Source organism: Macaca fascicularis, chromosome 12 (assembly GCF_037993035.2).
Source record: "Macaca fascicularis isolate 582-1 chromosome 12, T2T-MFA8v1.1".
Taxonomy (NCBI): Eukaryota; Metazoa; Chordata; class Mammalia; order Primates; family Cercopithecidae; genus Macaca; species Macaca fascicularis.
Window position 1 is genome coordinate 53,337,887 of NC_088386.1, and position 18,217 is coordinate 53,356,103.

Genomic DNA, 18,217 nt, shown 5'->3' on the forward strand with positions numbered 1-18,217 from the left:
TATGTTGCCCAGGCTGGTTTCCTACTCCTGACCTAAAGCAATCCTCCTGCCTCAGCCTCCAAAAGTGCTAGAATTACAAGCATAAGCCAGCATGCCCCGTCTGTTTTTCTTCTGACAACCCACCAGACAGCTCTAATTGGACATCCCAAGTCCTCTCAAATAGAGCCTGTCACCTTGCTGCATTCCCCACACCTTCCTGCTCTGTTATGTGATTGTCAGAGGCATTTGAATCAGAGCAACTCCATCTTGAATAGGGGCTGAGTAAAATAAGCCTGAGACCTACTGGGCTGCATTCCCAGACAGGCATTCTAAGTCACAGGATGAAATAGGAGGTCGGCACAAGATGCAGGTCATAAAGACCTCACTGATAAAACCGGTTGCAGTAAAGAACCCAGCCAAAACCCACCAAAACCAAGACGGCAATGAGAGTGACCTCTGGTCATCCTCACTGCTATGCTCCCACCAGCACAATGACAGTTTACAAATGCCACGGCAATGTCAGGAAGTTACCCTATATGGTCTTAAAAGGGCAGACAAGAATAATCGACCCCTTGTTTCACAAATAATTCAGAAATAACCATAAAAATGGGCAACCAGCAGCCCTTGGGGGGCTATGCCTACCGAAGGGCCATTCTTCCTTTACTTTCTTAATAAACTAGATTTCACTTTATAGACTCGCCTCCAATTCTTTCTTGCGTGAGTCCAAGAACCCTCTCTTGGGGTCTGGATTGGGACCCCTTTCCAGTAACATGATCATCATGTACCCCCAGGTTGCCTGCAGTTATCAGATTCTCCTTTTCCTACTCTATTCCACCTTACAGACCACATCAGTCACCACATCTCATGGGCTCAGACTCCCAAACAGCCCTGAAATCTGCAATATCGTTTCCAGCCACACCACTCACCAAATAAGCTCCAGCCCCCTAATTTTTGCCCACATTTTGATTATTTCCCTAAGCGTTTCCCAAAGTGTGGAACAGGTACAACTGGTGGTTGCCTCACATGCTGCTAGGTGATTCTTCAACTATTTTTTTTTTGTTTTTAATGGTCATTTTTTGTATTATATATTAAAATAAATTCTTAAGTAGCATTTCAAGACTACGTTTCCACAGGCATAATGGCTTTGGACAAACTTTCATGACGTTTGAATAACCTGAGGACGTTTTGAAAAGTCTCCCTCATATCCCAAGGGCCAATGCATACCCCAGACCAATTAAATCACAACCTCACGAGGTGGGCACAGGCTCAGGTCTGGAAACTCCCCAGGTGCTTCCAATGCAGACAAGTTGGGGGACCAGTCCATGAAAATGAGACTGAAACAGGAATTGAAGGAAAGAAGGCTGAGCCTACCTAAAGAAAATAAAGCAAATAGTAATATATGTGGTAAACTGCTAGGAAGGGTACCCAACTCCACCCCAGTTTGCCCAGTTTAGCAGCGAAAGTCTAGCATCCCAGGATCTCCGCTAAACCTGGACAGTCAGTTACCCTACTCAGATAAGGCTAAGTGTCTGAGGTTTAGGAAGCAGCGCTAGCAGTTTCCAAAATGAGTTCAGCAGAATGTTATCCACCATCCCTAGGGTATTAACAGCTGCGAGGCTACAAAGAGTTCCACTGTGGAATAATGTGGAACACCCTAGGGATATTCCAGGATAAGTGGTTAAGTGAATGGTTTTCTTCAAAGTTAATTTCTCAAAACTTTCAATTTACTATGATACTTTATATTGTCTGAGAGAAGAATATAATATCCTGCATTTTTCAAACTTATTTGAGGACCTTTTTTGGTGAAGCACCTTATATACAATTAAGGTTTCAAGAAACATTCTTGGCAGATGCTGCTCTACATGTACTTCCAGACAATCTTTAGAAAATATAAATCTGATAATGTCACTTCTCCATTATCAACTTTTTGCTAGAAAAAAAAAAAATCCAATCTCCTTTGCAGGTGGTCTACTTTCCAAGCTCTCCCATCTTTTACCCCTTCCTATGCTCAAGTCCAATGTTTCTCAAACTTTTGGAAGCATTCAGATCACTGGGGGATACTGTTGCAAAGCTGATTCTGATCCAGCAGGATTTCAGGCAAGCCTGAGACTCTTTATTTCTATTGATGCCATCACTGCCGACCCAAGGACCACTTGCTGAGTAGCAAGGTTCTAGCCATATTCAGTTTTAAAGGTTGCTGTCTCTACTGAAAGCCTCTGTGCCTAGAAGGCCCTTTCCCCACCTGATAACATCCTACTTAACCTTGAAGATACTCAAGAACATCCGTTCCCTGAGATGACCTCCAGTACCCTCAAACAGAACTGTACATCTCAATTTTACGTTTAGAGCTCTAATGTGGCGCTTCACTCTACTGTACGTTGGCTATTTCTTTTTCTGCCTCTGCCAAGCTGAGCTCTCTGACAGCCTTTCTGTCTATATTCTCAGTGCCTGGCACACAGTAGCGACTTAATAAATCTATATAGAAGGATAGAATGGCCATGAAAAGGAGATAATATGTGAACTTTCTTGAAGGAGATGTTCAGAAAATAAGGATGTTATGCAACATCAAGTCTGTCAGTTTGGAGTTATGTGGCTGGGGACCTTCAGAAGGAGACAGAATGAGATTCTACGCTATCACTGCATAGAGTCCTATCACAAAGGAATAGCAGCACACATTTTTTATACTATATAAAAATAAAATAAAATTCCCAGGTTTCTTGACATGAAAACTAAATCCAGGTAATCTTCTGTTTAACATTTAACAGACGAAAAATCAACAGGCACAGTGGGAAATGAACCACCATTTCACCTCTAAATCTGTGTTCATCCACTTTATGGAGAATCCTTCTGACAATTCTAAGTTTAAACAAATCTTTGTGAAAAGAGTATTCCAGCAGGTTTAATGTAGTCACAGCTGTCAAAATCATGGGCAATGCATCACACTTAAGAGTTGAAAATGTGTCAATAATTATAATTACACACTTGTAGCAGATCTAATATACTTTCACCACCCTTTAACTTCAACTGATGTGAAATTAAAGCCAGTTTCTTAAAAGTGCAACTCTTAGATCATAATTTAATCCTCAAGTAGATATAAAACCTGTCACACTACAGAGATACAGTACATTTTACTCAAGAAGAGAAAAGGCCACGGTATTGCAATATATCATTTTAGGTAAGGTGACCACCTTTAATGTGGAAAGGGTAAAATACATTATCAGGGTGACATAATCTTCAATATTTACTTCACCCATTTGTATTTAAAGATTGTCTCTTCAAAATTATGCATGACCCACAGCACAGAGGTAACAGCTAAAATTTAGGATTATTTCCTACCAATCTTTTTTTCTCTACATCCATATATATATGTTAACTACAAATCTGAAAGTGTACTACGTTTTATGTTTATGTTTACGGAACTGTACTACGGAACTGTACATAATTTATATGAAAGGAATTATACTATGTTTTTAGTGTCCTGCTTTTTTCACGTAATATTATGTGTACTCTCTACAATATTATGTGTACTCTCTACGGTCATTCATTCATTGCAACAAGTTATGTGTGCCTCCTATGCATAAGACAGTATAGTAGGCAGAGAATAAACACACACACACACACACACAGAGTACAAAATAGACATACCTTGTATTTACTGATAATATATATAAGGTAATATATGTAAGATACGGAAAATAATTAAGGCTCAAACTAGATGGAATAGCCAACAAAAGCCTCTTTGAAAAGGTAACTATCTTTAAAATGAGATCTGTCTCTGAAAATTCATCAAAAATAGTGTTTTTAGTGATTACATAAAATTCTCTTCTGTGAATATATGTAAACCTAACCTCAGCTGTAGAACATTTACCTTTTTTTTTTTTTTTCATACAGAGTCTTACTCTGTCGCCCAGGCTGGAATGCGGTGGCATGATATCAGCTCACCGCAACCTCCGTTTCCCAGGTTCAAGAGATTCTCCTGCCTCAGCCTCCCGAGTTGCTGGGATTACAGGCGTGTGCCACCACGCCTGGCTAATTTTTTTATTTTTAGTAGTGACAAGGTTTCACCATGATGGCCAGGTTGGTCTTGAATTCCTGACCTCAGGTGATCTGGCCTCCTCTGCCTCCCAAAGGGTTGGGATTACAGGCGTGAGCCACCAATGCCTGGCCTGTAGAACAGTTAAATAATTGTTTCTTTCTTTCTTCCTTTTTTTTTTTTTTTTTTTTTTTTTGCTACTCTACACCTAGTTGAATACATTTATATACTTAAAGAGATTTAGGCAGGGCACAGCAGCTCAGGTCTGTAATCCCAGCACTTTGGGAGGCCGAGGCTGGTGGATCACCTGTGGTCGTCAGGAGTTCGAGACCAGCCTGGCCAACATGGCAAAACCCTGTCTCTACTAAAAATAAAAAAATTAGCTGGGTGTGGTGGCACATGCCTGTTATCCCAGCTACTCAGGAGGCTGAGGCATGAGAATCGCTTGAACCCAGGAGACGGAGGTTGCAGTAAGCTGAGATCATGCCACTGCACTCCAGCCTGGCAACAGAACGAAACTCCATCTCAAGAAAAAAAAAGAGACAGACAGAGAGAGATTGATTTAGTAAGTGATTTTCCTAAAATGAGTAACTAAGGGCTCAAAAATTTTCCAGAAGAAATGCATTTATATTAACAACCCAAATTCCAAGTCTTTTAACTTGGAATCCAAATACATTGCTTAATGTTGTAGGAGCAAATTCTTTTTTTTTTTTTTTTCCTGACCTCGTGATCTGCCTGCCTCGGCCTCCCAAAGTGCTGGGATTACAGGCGTGAACCACCGTGTCCAGCCTTACAGGAGCAAATTCTAAAGAAAAAATGCAGTATGAGAAATAAACATAAATTTATATTAATTTTTTTTGAGACAAGGGTCTTTGTCACCCAGGCTGTATGGGATACAATAGCACAATCATGGCTCACTGCGGCCTTGGCCTCCCTGCTCAAGCAATTCTCCCACCTCAGCTTCCTGGGTAGCTGGGACTGTATACAGGTACATGCCACCACACCTTACTAATTTTTAAGAAAAATTTTTGTAGAGACACAGCCTTACTACGTTGCCCAGGTTAACCTCAAACTCCTGCACTCAAGGAATCCTCTTGCCATGGCCTCCCGAAGTGCTGTGATTACAGGAGTGACCCATTGTCACCGCACTTGGATACCGCGCTTGGCCGAATTCCCATGAAATTTTGTTTACTTGGGTTTCAGTTTTTAAATAGATCTAGCTTGATAATCACCAGGAAATCCAATCATCTTTTTACACAATACTGGCTAAATATCTCAAAATTTCCAAAAATTCCTATTTTACCTTCACATTACAAAATATCAAAAGCTCAAAAGATCAAATCCAAAAGATCAATTCAAAAGATCAAAAGCTACCTCTTCTGGTCTGTTCCAAAGTCATAAATAAAATGTTGCTGTTTCTTAAAAACTGTCTATCATAGCCCTACTGCTTTTTTTTTACAGCTATTATAAAAATAAAACTTTTTCTTTAAGTCTAAAAATCCATTGCCTCCACTCTTGATCAATAATAAAAAGCTGACTATATGAGTTTCCTGGTCACTAACTGCCTACTTACCACTCACCATATTTTTTTTTTAAAAAAAAAGGTAATCAGCCATATAAGCTCTGCTTTTAATGTAAAGCACACACCAGACATAGTGCTTTAAAACAATCAAAGTAAAGCTGTGGTTAGCAAGGCTTCCAAAGCCCAGAGTTCTTTACAGACTCATACTTACACAGGAATAAAAAATAAATAAATAAATAAATAAATCATAAAGCTCCATTTCCTGGAAGGACCAAAAAAGAGTGAGACTGAGAGAATCAACAAATTACTAAACTTTAGAAATAACTAAGTCTGTGCCCTTCTTAACAAATGAGGAAAGGAAAGCACCACAAAGACAAAGGTTAAGAAAACGACTTTCTTGGGTCACACAATTGGTTTACACCAGAGAACAGACGAGCATTTGAGTCTTAGGGTCATCTCCACACCACATTGCTTCACAAATACAAAGCAAAAACCCAATTCATGGCACAGCCATGAAATTTAAAATGTAACTATCCCTTGATTCAGCAATTCCAATCCTTGGTATTTATCTCCAGATACACAGGAGATAGATTATTGATTGATAGATAGATAGATAGATAGACAGACAGACAGACAGACAGGCAGGCAGGGCGCGGTGGCTCACACCTGTAATCCCAGCACTTTGGGAGGCCAAGGCGGGCAGATCACCTGAGGTCAGGAGTTCCAGACCAGCCTGGCCAACATGAAGAAACCCTGTCTCTGCTTAAAAATACAAAATTAGCCTGGCATGGTGGCGGATGCCTGTAATCCCAGCTACTCGGGAGGCTGAGGCAGAAGAATCGCTTGAACCCGGGAGGTGGAGGTTGCAGTGAGCCAAGATCGCACCATTGCACTGCAGCCTGAGCAAAAAGAGGGAAAATCCATCTCAAAAAAAAAAAAAGAAAGAAAAGAAAAAGATAGATAGATAGATAGATAGATAGATAGATAGATAGATAGATAGATAGATAGATTTTTGTAGGCATGGGGATATGTTTCAAGACCCCCAGTGAACGCCTGAAACCTCAGGTAATACTGAACTCTATCTATGGACAGTCCCTGAATTAAATGGTTTTACTGTACACCCTTCCTGTACTTCAAATCTTGTATTGTGCACACATATTACTGTCATAATATGACTAGTATCAAAAATAAAACAACATAATAAAATTATTTTATTTCTAGGAAAAAATGTATAGGAACTCATATTACTGTGCACATGTAATAAAATAAAGCTAACCAGGAACGAAAAATAAAAACACCAATTTGAATTAAACTAAAAATGTCACAGTTATATGGCCCCAAAAGGAGACAAGTCTCTAAGAGAACAAAAGAAATGCCCTCCTGGAAGATTTCCATGTACAACACTCACATCTGAGACAGATTCACCCTACTTGTGCTTAGAATGTCCTAAAACAATAAGACCTTTAGGGATCAAAAGGGAACCAAGTAGGAGAAGACAGAGGAGCTGAGGTGGACATAGCTGATTCAGAAACAATAAGTTGGAGGGAATCCTAAGCAAACAAGCCAAGGAGAAAAAAAAAAAAAAGCTTCTCTGAATTTGAAAAGGACATTCCATTCTAAACTGGTTAAAAGCAAGGATAAATCTCAAGCACAGAGCATTTTCCTCTGGCATTTTTTTCCCATCTTGGGGCTCCAGCAACTTCTTTTTCACATTTTGTATCATCTATGATACCAAGAAAAGGTCACTATTAGAATTCGTTTTACCTTAATAAGGCTCAGTGAAATAGGCACAGACATAAGTTACAGGTGTCACCCATCAAACAGCGTATCTGCCTTTGATTCTACGAGCAGAGGTTTTACCAGTTCCCATGTTCAAAAGTTGAAGACTGTTATTTTACTCCTCTATTCGGATAAACAGTTGATTTATTTGCAAGATAAGGCACTTGACCCCAAAAAGTCAATATGAGACTTTGAACTGTTTGTAGCTGGTTCATTTTTTCATTCAGACCTCAACCCACTTCTTCCCATTTCCAAAAGGAAGCTCTCCCCCAGGGCATGCTCATCCCTCACCAATCACCAGTACAAACCCAATAGTCAATACAAAGCCAAAGCCCCAAACCCTCATCTCCAGAGTTCCAGTACCATAGTCCCAGCTTCTCACAGGGCTCATGTAAGCATTCTTCTGGGTTCTCGCTCTACCAGAACCTCAAACCCAACACCACAGTCCATCCCAAGCCAGGTCCTCTTGGCAACCTTCCATTTTCTTTTAAGAGCAACACCATTCTCCCCGTCATCCAGGTTCCAAAAGTCATATGTTTGCCCAACCCTCTCATCGCAAAAGTAATTTATTCACCAAGCCCTATGGCTTCTCCAGCCCAAGGCTTAAACCCTAGTTCCATCTATTCTCAGCTTCTGGGCTTCCCACTCCACTAGACCAATCATCCTTGACTAACAGAAGGCTATGTGCCAGGGCCTCAAACTCATACACCTATAGGGTCAATCCAGTTGGCCTACAGGAACCAGGTAGGCGAGGAGTTTAAAACAAACAAACAAACAAACCTGTCAGTGCAAGAACAATAAATAGCAACTAACACCGAACCTCAGCGTCTGGGAGAAAACAGGATGAACTGAGACAGTAGCAGCCACAGCACACACGTCTCCCTCAGACAGACACGGTCAAAAGAAGATCTGGCAGTTTCTTGTAGGAAGGAATACGGCCCTGGGGCTGCCAGAGTTTTCAGTGTTGCAGGAGCAGCTGGACATTTTGATTTTTTTTTAAATGAAAATGTCCCCCATTTTTACATGTTAGTAACTATGTTTTTTTAAAAATGTCTTAAATACAGTCTCAAACAGGACAGAACTCTGAGGTATACTGAGCTCAGAGACCACCAGTTTTCAACCTCTGCTCTGGTGCACACTGATGGTGATGTAGGAATTTACAGTCTGAGTTAAAGTTCAGATGTGTAACCTTAGACATTTATATCACCTCTCTAGGCCTCAGTTTCTCCCTCTATAAAATAGGCATAAGAGTAGGTACTTTAGCTGGGCGCAGTGGCTCACGCCTGTAATCCCAGCACTTTGGGAGGCTGAGGTGGGCGGATCACAAGGTCAGGAGATCAAGACCATCCTGGCTAACATAGTGAAACCCCGTCTCTAGTAAAAATATAAAAAATTAGCCGGGCATGGTGGCGGGCACCTGTAGTCCCAGCTACTCGGGAGGCTGAGGCAGGAGGATGGTGTGAACCTGGGATGTGGAGCTTGCCGTGAGCCGAGATCACGCAACTGCACTCCAGCCTGGGTGACAAAGCGAGACTCCGCCTCAAAAAAAAAAAAGAAAAGAAAAGAAAAAAAAGAGTAGGTACTTTATGGAGTATGAGTGAGCATTAAATGAGATAATGCAAGAGGCTAGACCAAGGCCTGTTTTCATGCCATATCTTAACTTCCAGCCTGTCATTCAAAGTAAACCATAATGTGCCTCTAAATCTCCTTTTCTAAGCTTGCTCCTATGGTGCTCATCTTGATGTGCTCTATAGAGTCAAGCCACATCACAAAGCACTTTTAACTGTGAACGTGCTGTTCCTTTCAGTTGTCTAAGGTCTTGCATGTTACCCTGAGAAGCTACATCCCAGGACACAGAGTCTGAGACCAGTGATTAAAAATATGTGCAACTGCCAGGCACAGTGGCTCACGCCTGTAATCCCAGCACTTTGGGAGGCCAAGGTGGGTGAATCATGAGGTCAGGAGTTCAAGACCAGCCTGGCCAACATGGTGAAACCCTATCTCTCCTAAAAACGAAAAAAAAAAAAAAATAGCTGGACATGGTGGCACGTGCCTATAATCCTGGCTACTCAGGAGGCTAAGGCAGAAGAATCACTTGAACCTGAGGCGGAGGTTGCAGTGAGCCGAGATCGCGCCATTGCACTCCAGCCCAGGCAACAGTGCAAGACTCCAATTCAAAAAAAGAAAGATGTGCAACTATCTTTTCTACAACTTGGCCTCTAAATAAAAAACAACCCCCTTATATTTACTTGTCCCATTCCCTCTTTTTGGAATGTTGCCTATGCTACAACCTATACACGTATAGATACCTCTCAAAATAACATCCAACTGGTACCTCTTTCAGAGGCCAAACAGCCACCTCCTTAAAGGTGTTGGTTGATCCTTATCCCTCTGTAACTTGTGACCAAGATATTCAGAGTTCTGCCACTAATAGTCAGACGTGTAATTATTCACTCCCTTACTCAAGTGAACCTTAATATTAACTTGATATTAACTGAGCTTTCTATGCCCAGCCTCACCTACAGGAAGACCTGATAAATGCTCAATAAATAAAGGACAAAGAAGAGGGGAAAAGATGAAGGAGGAGGAAAGCAAGATTTTAATGATAAGGACAATGACAACAATTAAGCTCTTGTGTCTTTGAATGCAAAGAGCTGTACCTACTAACGATTTGCTTTCATTTTTTATTTCTGAACAATATATGGGGGTCATCTTCCCTACCTCCCTCTCATCCTTTGGGTGTGTGTAACCTCGGCTTCTCCTTATTCTTGAACGTCAACAACCTCTTCAAGTATAATCTAAATAAACAGGGAGTTAAGTGGCTCCTGCCACCATTCTAAATGAATCAGTCCCACCTTTGATGCTGATGGGGATCAAGATGATGATGATGATGATGCACACTGGAGCTGGTCCAAATCACATATTACTCACTTTAATCTGATTTGGAAACAAGTAAAGACCCTTACACAGAAAAAATAATCTAGCGAGGGAGAGGAGCATAGGGGTATGAACTTTCTGTAAAATGACAGAAATCCACACAAAAAGAAAAACAAAAGTCTCATCCAGACTAGCAACTATTCAATAAACAAATTAAGGCTAATTTCCACAATACTTAGAATAGTTTTTTTCTGACTGCTTATTAGGACCCATTAGCAAGTTGTAAAATCAGTTTAATATATAAAGACTAGAATTTTTAAAATAAAAATTGAATATTAATTAAAAAGCATTATAATTTTTTTGTAGAACTTGTAATTCGGCTTTATTTTTAACACCCGTGCACATGCATGTATGTTTGTGTGTGCACCAGGTCATAATATAAAATGTACTGCTGAGTGTTAAAATGTTTTAAAAATACTGAAATAGGCCGGGCGCGGTGGCTCAAGCCTGTAATCCCAGCGCTTTGGGAGGCCGAGACGGGCAGATCACGAGGTCAGGAGATCGAGACCATCCTGGCTGACACGGTGAAACCCTGTCTCTACTAAAAAATACAAAAAATTAGCCGGGCGAGGTGGCGCGCGCCTGTAGTCCCAGCTACTCGGGAGGCTGAGGCAGGAGAATGGCCTGAACCCGGGAGACGGAGCTTGCAGTGAGCTGAGATCCGGCCACTGCACTCCAGCCTGGGCGACAGAGCAAGACTCCATCTCAAAAAAAAATAAAAATAAAAAAAATTTAAAAAATTAAAAAAAATAAAAATACTGAAATAGAACATTTATGTTTATATAAAGTAAGCTCTGCTGACCGAGCTTTTGTTTTTTACTAGGCCATCCTCATAAGATATTTGTTCTTGCCACTTATTGTTCACAACAACTCGGGTTCTTCAAGTTCAAGATAAGCATATGAAAACTGTATGAAAAACAGCATTGGGCACATGTGTCCCTTATCGTGAAAAGGAAGGTGTCACTCTAGATAACTACCTACACTTTCACTCATACGTATATTTCTATCTTGTGTAAGTCCCTGACATCAGGACAAGGGATATTCCTCCCTAAGCTCCAGCCTTTATGGTCATGTTTGCTTATACACATTAACTCACTACTTACAGAGAGTAAATCGAGCACATCTTACTTTCACTCCAAGTGTAGTCAACACTCATCAATAGCTGCAATAGTGGAAGTTTCGGAACTTGGTTTAAAACATCACCTCAACTCATCCTTTCTATTCCAGAATGCTCAAGTTCTTCTTACTGCATATTTTCCTCAGTACCCACTTTCCAAACTCCCAAGTATCATCCCACTTCTAACGTCCAACTTTGTCCACTATCACCCCACCTTCATTCTCCCCTCTGTACATTTCTAAAGTTCAAGGTTATATTTTTGGAGGGCCTATCAATATTCTTCTATAACTGGCTAAAAAGGAATCCCCCAAACCAGAGCAACCTTGCTTTTCAATGGCATGGTGATATTAATAGCCAATCTTGGCTTTCACAGATAAGCAAAAACACACAGCCATCAAGTATTGAAGATGAAAAGTTATTTGTGGTATGTCCACTGATTTCAGCCCTTAAAATCTCTCAGAAGAGGAGTTTACTTTGGATTCCATCCATTTTCCAAAGAGGTCACCTACATTCTTCCACCTCTCACACAAGCATTGCCCACCACTATATTTTCACTGTCAACTGTTTGGAAACATATGCAACAGGAAAAAGTCCGAGTAAAGTAATTGATTCACTGAGTGTTTGGGTCCTAACTATAAATAATAAAGGATTCCCTGCTCTGTAGGATATAAAAAATTAGTGAGATATTCTTCCCAAAAATGGAAGCATCACCCTTAAATATAAAAACAAAGAAAGAAACATATGCTGAAAAGAACACAATAAATGTCTGTGGAATTGACTAAGCACAGGTTATAACATTAAGCACTAAGAAGAGGTATCAAAAGCAGTTCCTTCTACATAGAATGTCTTTCGTTCCCACTTTCCAAACTCATCCTTACGGACCACAGTGACTAGTATCATCTTGTCCCCGATTTCCCTGATTCCCTAGAGGACTGGGTCCCTTTGCTCCCTTAATATGCAATCATCCCTTCATTCTCTCGGCAATTCAAAAAGATTTATTGACCGTGTGGTCTAGGCCCAGCATTGTGTTAGGTGCAAAAGTTACACAAAAGATGAATAAAACAGTCCCTTGCCTCAAGGAGCCCAGGGAGAGAATTTGAAAGGTTTTAAATTGGTGAAGGGCAATGACTTGTGCAGAAAGAATCAATGGAGGAATGAACAACTTGAAGTCTTTGCCCTCAGAGAGATCAATCACGTCCCATAATAAGAAATGGGGATGATAAAACCTAGGAGACTGTCGAAAGGCAAAACGGCAATATCCAGAAAGCAGTCTTGCTTAGTAAGATTACTCTGAGCCTTGAAGAATCTGGGTCCCCCAAAAAAGAGGGGAGTGGGGGGCAATGGAGAGACCAGAACAGCCAGGGTTTGGCCTCAAGATGAATGAGAACTGACCTTGGGCGATCCCTCAGGACACTTATGCTAAAAGTAGTCTCACCGGGATCCCCCCTCTTCAAAACAACCTTCACCTACTGCACAAGCCTCCACAAAATTTAGGAAGACTGAAATTTAAAGTTACTTTCCCAGTCACAGAAATAAAGGCCAAATACCCAGAGTCAACAATGAAGCAACTCTAATGGGCAAAGTGGAATGTTGGTCAGAGAGTGAAACCCAAAAATCAAACAACTGAAGAGCATTGGCTCTGGAAAACAAAGCTGACGGATCACATAAGAGCCTTTATACATATAAACAATCTCACATTTCCAGAACTGCCTAGAAGAGCACAGGAATAGTATTCGCATATGCGGTCAGTTTGAATATTAGGGGCAGAGGGTGTATGTGTGTTAACTCAGAAAAGGAAGCTGCCGAATCTCTTATTAGTTAATTTTGAGAGTGTGAGTTCAAGCAAAACTACCTCCCATCTGAACCAAAGGCTGTGATGTGCCAACCACACCAAATTGATGAGGCTCTTTCGAAAGCAGTCTTTCATTTGAATGTCCTTCCAACAGACAAATCCTAGTTTAGAACTTCTGATTCTTTTTTTTTTTTTTTTTTTTTTTTTTTTTTTTGAGACGGAGTCTCGCGCTGTGTCACCCAGGCTGGAGTGCAGTGGCGCGATCTCGGCTCACTGCAAGCTCCGCCTCCCAGGTTCACGCCATTCTCCTGCCTCAGCCTCCGAGTAGCTGGGACTACAGGCGCCCGCCACCACGCCCGGCTAGTTTTTTGTATTTTTAGTAGAGACGTGGCAAGCAAGAACACTCCATGGCCAACTGCTAAAAATGAGGAGGTAAATCTTCCATTTGGTTCTTCTGAGAACTGGAATTGGCCACAGAAAGAAACACAAAGTTTTCACTCCAAAAGATCAAAGAAGGCATTTTGTACCAGGAAACCCAATTCCAAATCCTCATTTCCAGGAATAAAGCCACAGTGCCCAGTGCTTGCTTGGGAAAATAAAACAGGAGATTCTGCGGATTCCAATTAAAATTTCTGATGGCTTTATTTCCCAGCCTCACCAGTTTAATGTTGCTAACATTTCATCCAGGCCCTGCTTTAACTTAAATACTGCTTCCAGCTCTGAATGGTCACACCTTACTACTGGGTAAAAAGGAAAGTGTCTTAACACTTCACGACAGCATTCTTTGCCCCATCCCAAGTGCTAGATATATAAGACAAGGTGATGCTGAAAAGTGCTAGCTTCAGCCCAGGCTGTGTCTCCCATAACTACAGCCAGGTGAAACCTCACTGCAGCCCACGCTATTTAGTTGCAATACTGGAAAGGAGAGTAGAAGCAGGAGAAAATAGGGGAGGAGGGGTATATACCTCAACCTTATTCAAATATAACAAACAATGAGCTTGCTTTACAATTATTTCCTGGGGTCTTGTCAATCAGCCAATAGTTCTTGTGTACCTACTGCATACAAGGCACCAAGCTAAATCTATAGTCAGCATAGTGCAGTAAAATATTCCCTAAATAATCATTATGTTAATAGTTATGTGCTTAATTTTCTTTATCATTTTACAAAAAAATGTATCGTGTATGTAGGTTATAAAGTCTAAAAATAAAATCATCACCTATGAACCCATCACCCAATCCAAAAACCAGAACATCACCAATACTGTATCATCTACCTACCTCCTCCATTTTTATTCCAGGTCCCTGCACCATACGCACACTCCACATAATCTTTATTCTGAAGTTGGGATTTCAGTGCAAGTACAAACGCATATTTATGACTACCTCCTATTCCTAACAAGTGAGTTGGCTTTCCAAATACAGTAGTAATACACAATTTCCTCTTTAAAAAAAAAATGATGTCTTTAGGTTCTTTTCTTTAAGTGAATCGTTGCTTTAAAGAAAAATATTAATAGAGTAAGTGGGACTCAGCCATGGTAAACTCAGGAAGACAGTATGTGAGTGAATGAAGTTTGACAATCACTGGCAAAAGTGGCCAAGAACATGAGTTCTGAAGTCCTGCAGACCTCTGGTTCAAATCCCCATTCTACCACCGAAATTTGCCAAGCTTCAATTTCTTATTGTAGAAAGGTAAAGTAACAATAAGACATATGGTATTTGTGGAAATGTCATGAAAAAGCACCTGTAAAGCCCAGTGCCTAGCACATATCCAGCACCCCTAAACTATCCTGTCATTAAAGCCACCCAAACATATCAAAGAGTTTTGCCACCATCAGTGGTTTGCTTCTCCAGAATTCCTACTGAGTTGGGCATGAGATCTCTTCACATAAAAATAAATCAAGATGCAGGGATCCAAGAGCAGAACAAGCCACAGATGACAGCTCCCAGTCCCAGCACTGATTCCATCTTCACCTCATGACCTTGAAGAGCAGGATCATTTTTCAGATCCATTTCTGTCCTGCCCCTCTCCCTCAGAAGACTGGACTACTCAATCCAAGCCTGAGAATTACCTAGAAGCCTACCATGACCATCACGGGACTAGTTCAGAACAATCTAGGGCAAGACAGAGGCATAACCACTATATCCTGACTCAATCTCTGTTATACCTTTCTTGGACACATAAAGAAAATCTGGCAAATCACTACTTTGAAAAAAATTCATTACAATTCTATTAATCAAATTAAATTCCTCACTTCTGAAATTAATATATTACATTCCTGAATATGGCATCTTTACTCTGAATCCTTAATATTCCTTTAAATTCCTCACAGATAACAACAAACTTGCTTGGATTCAAATGATCACTCTCTTCCAAGGTACAAAAGTTCTAAGACTACTATCTAACTCAGGTTTTATTTAAAATCACCCTCTCCATTTCAAGTAAAACTCAACAACACAGCTGGAAAGGGAGGGCATGAACCCAATCTATAATCATGGCAATCCTTAGTCTTTGTCACTTATCCGAAATTTATCTATACATCATTCACCACCTGTGAGTACCCGCATAAGGGGTAATAGTAGAAGTGCTATTATCCAACACCCAGTTACATCAACTTAAGGCCTACATTTCAGCTTCAAAAGAATCCCATTTTTTAAAATTCCAAGACAGAAAATAAAAACAAATGAATCATAAAATAAGTGATCGAAGTCCCATCCAGGCATAAGATAACCTTCTGACCCCTATGTCCCCATCAGTGAAATGGATGAGGCCCATATTCCAAACTTAAGCAGTCTGCACACTATAAAGCTGCATGGAGAGGCCGATGTCTGAGGTCAGCACAAGTCTAGTGTCTGCTGGCTGCCCAAGCCTGGGCCCCTGGCCAGCAACCCACCTCCAGAGACAAGTGCCAGGACATACTATAGTGTTTCCATTTAAGGCCCGCCACTTGGATCAGCCCATCTCTGAAATTTCTTAACACCACCTTTCCAGGAAGAATTTTTTTGGGGAAAAGGGAGGTGGTGTCTATTTTTTGCCACCGCCTTCCCTTGGGCTGTCAGAGCAATCTGCATCTCTGGGACAGGATTCTTTAAAACCACTGGGTTATGTCTCAATTCATGGGCCTCTTTTCAAAAATATGTAAAAGCACGTATGGAACGGCCCCTTTGCCCATCACCTAACTCTTATCATACATCCCTCAAAAAAGAAAGAAAAGCCCAATAAAATTGACAAGTCCATTGTGTTACCTTGCTGCCTCTCCCCAAAAGTCAAATTCATGACAACTTTTTAATCAAGACTTTTCTTATGTTACTAAGTGGAACGTTTTCTTCTCTAAGTAGCTTCTCTTCCATGCAAGCGGCGTTCAAATCTCCAGGGGAAAGGAGGGGTGGGGAGGGGGTGGGAGACTATCTGGCACAAACTGGACAGAGCCGAGCCAGTCTAGAACCCGACGGAAGTTACTGAATCCAGCGGCCCCAGAGGCCCACATCTCTTCTTAGGGCGCCCGAGGTTCTAGCCTCACTGTTTTGGTTACAGTGTTGAAGGAAGGGTTTTAAACTTGGCAAAGTACCGTGCAACATCTGTAACCACATTTGCCTTCTGGGGATCGGAAGATGAATCCCACATTCCTGGCTTTGAAGCTTTTTGAAACTGCAGCTAGGAAGAACCGAGGGAGGGAGGGAGTTGAGCAGAGTTTATTGGCTGTCTCTCCAGCAGAAAATTCCTCTTGGAAGAGATGGATATTTTGAGGGTGGGGGAAATTCGCCTATCTATCTCCTTACTCTCTACCAAGCTCTGCTAGGAAGGTGAGCCCCGTGGCCCCGCGGCCAGATCGATTTAAAAGTCAGAGTCGCACACCCTGAAGGAGTTCACAACACACACACACGCACACACGCACGCACACACACCCCAATGCAAGCCTGAGACCCCCGCTCCACGCCTCTGCCCTCCCCCCCCCCCCATATCCCACCAGCAGTTCAGGCCCAAAGCAAGACAGTTTTGTTCCGCGGCTGCTTCCCCCACGGAGTGGGGATCAAGCTTGGGGGAGAAAGGAATGAAAGCGAGGGGGAGGCACCGCAGACGCCCACCCTGCCACCCCCGATCTCTGCCTCTTCTCCCGCTAGGCTACCTCCTCCCTCGGTCCTCCCGGCTCCAGCAGGCGCGGCAGGCGACCTGCGCTCACCTCGGGTCCCGCCGCGGCCGGGGGCTGAGCCGGGGGAGGCGGAGTGCAAGGCAGCCGGGCGCTGCAGGTCGGCGCGGCGCGGGGCGGCGCGGGGCGGGGCGGGGCGGCGCAGCCGGCGAGGGAGCCCGGAACTCTGCGGGGCCGGCAGCCGGGGACCGAGGGCCGGCCCAGAGCAGCGGCGGCTGCGGCGGCTGCAGCGGAGCGGTGCGTGGGGCCGGGGGCTTCCCAGCCCTGGGGCCGGCACGGCTGGCCGAGGAGCAGGCTGGCAGCGGCAGCGGCGGCAGCGGCAGCCACCCGGGGGAAAGAGCCGGGGGAGGGCGGGGAGGCGGGGTGAAGAGGAGGAGGAAGGGGAGGAGGGCGGGCGGAATAAACTTCCCGAGGCGCAGAGGCTCGGGCTGGGAGCACGGTCGCGGGCGGGGCGGGCGGACCAGCGGGACTTGCCCCCGGGGGCGGTGGGGGAGACCGTCACAGAGAGTAGAAAAGTTCCCCCAGCGCCGAGGGGGAGGCTGCGGCGGCGGCGGCGGCTGCAAAGAGCAGGAGCCGGAGCGGGAGGAGCGGGAGGAGGAGGAGGAGGAAGTGGCTGCGGAGCGCTCGGCCAATGAGTGTCTGGAGCTGTGATTAACCAGGCAGCAACACATCATTTCCTCCCGGCGCGGATCCAGGGAGCCGGGAGGGGAGAGAGGAGGCGGCGGGGCGGGGCCGTCCCCGCGCCCCCTGCAGGCGCCCGGCCGAGGGCGAGCCCGCCGAGCCCCGCCGAGCTTGACCGCGCCGCCCCCGGCGCGCCGGGCGCTGTCTGGCGGGTCGCTCGGCCCGCCGGATGGAAGCTACAAGCGCGCCGCCAGCGGGGCTCCTCGGAGGCGGCGGGGCAGGCCCGAGCTGG

The 18,217-nt window shown here is 43.4% G+C and overlaps 1 protein-coding gene across 9 annotated transcripts in view; it reads right to left on the reverse strand.

Annotated features, from left to right (window-relative positions):
- The window catches only part of ACVR1 (activin A receptor type 1), a 140,846-nt gene extending 123,200 nt beyond the window's left edge, over positions 1-17,646 (reverse strand). For 6 of the 9 annotated variants that reach the window (XM_015432226.3, XM_005573233.4, XM_045367103.2 and 3 more), the window contains exon 1: positions 17,338-17,646. The gene's annotated coding sequence lies outside the window, so the exon portion shown is untranslated. Of the gene's footprint in view, positions 1-17,283 lie in introns of all 9 variants that reach the window. The other 3 variants (XM_065525509.1, XM_015432224.3, XM_074009145.1) reach the window with 1 other exon arrangement.
- Between the last annotated feature and the right edge of the window lie 571 nt (positions 17,647-18,217).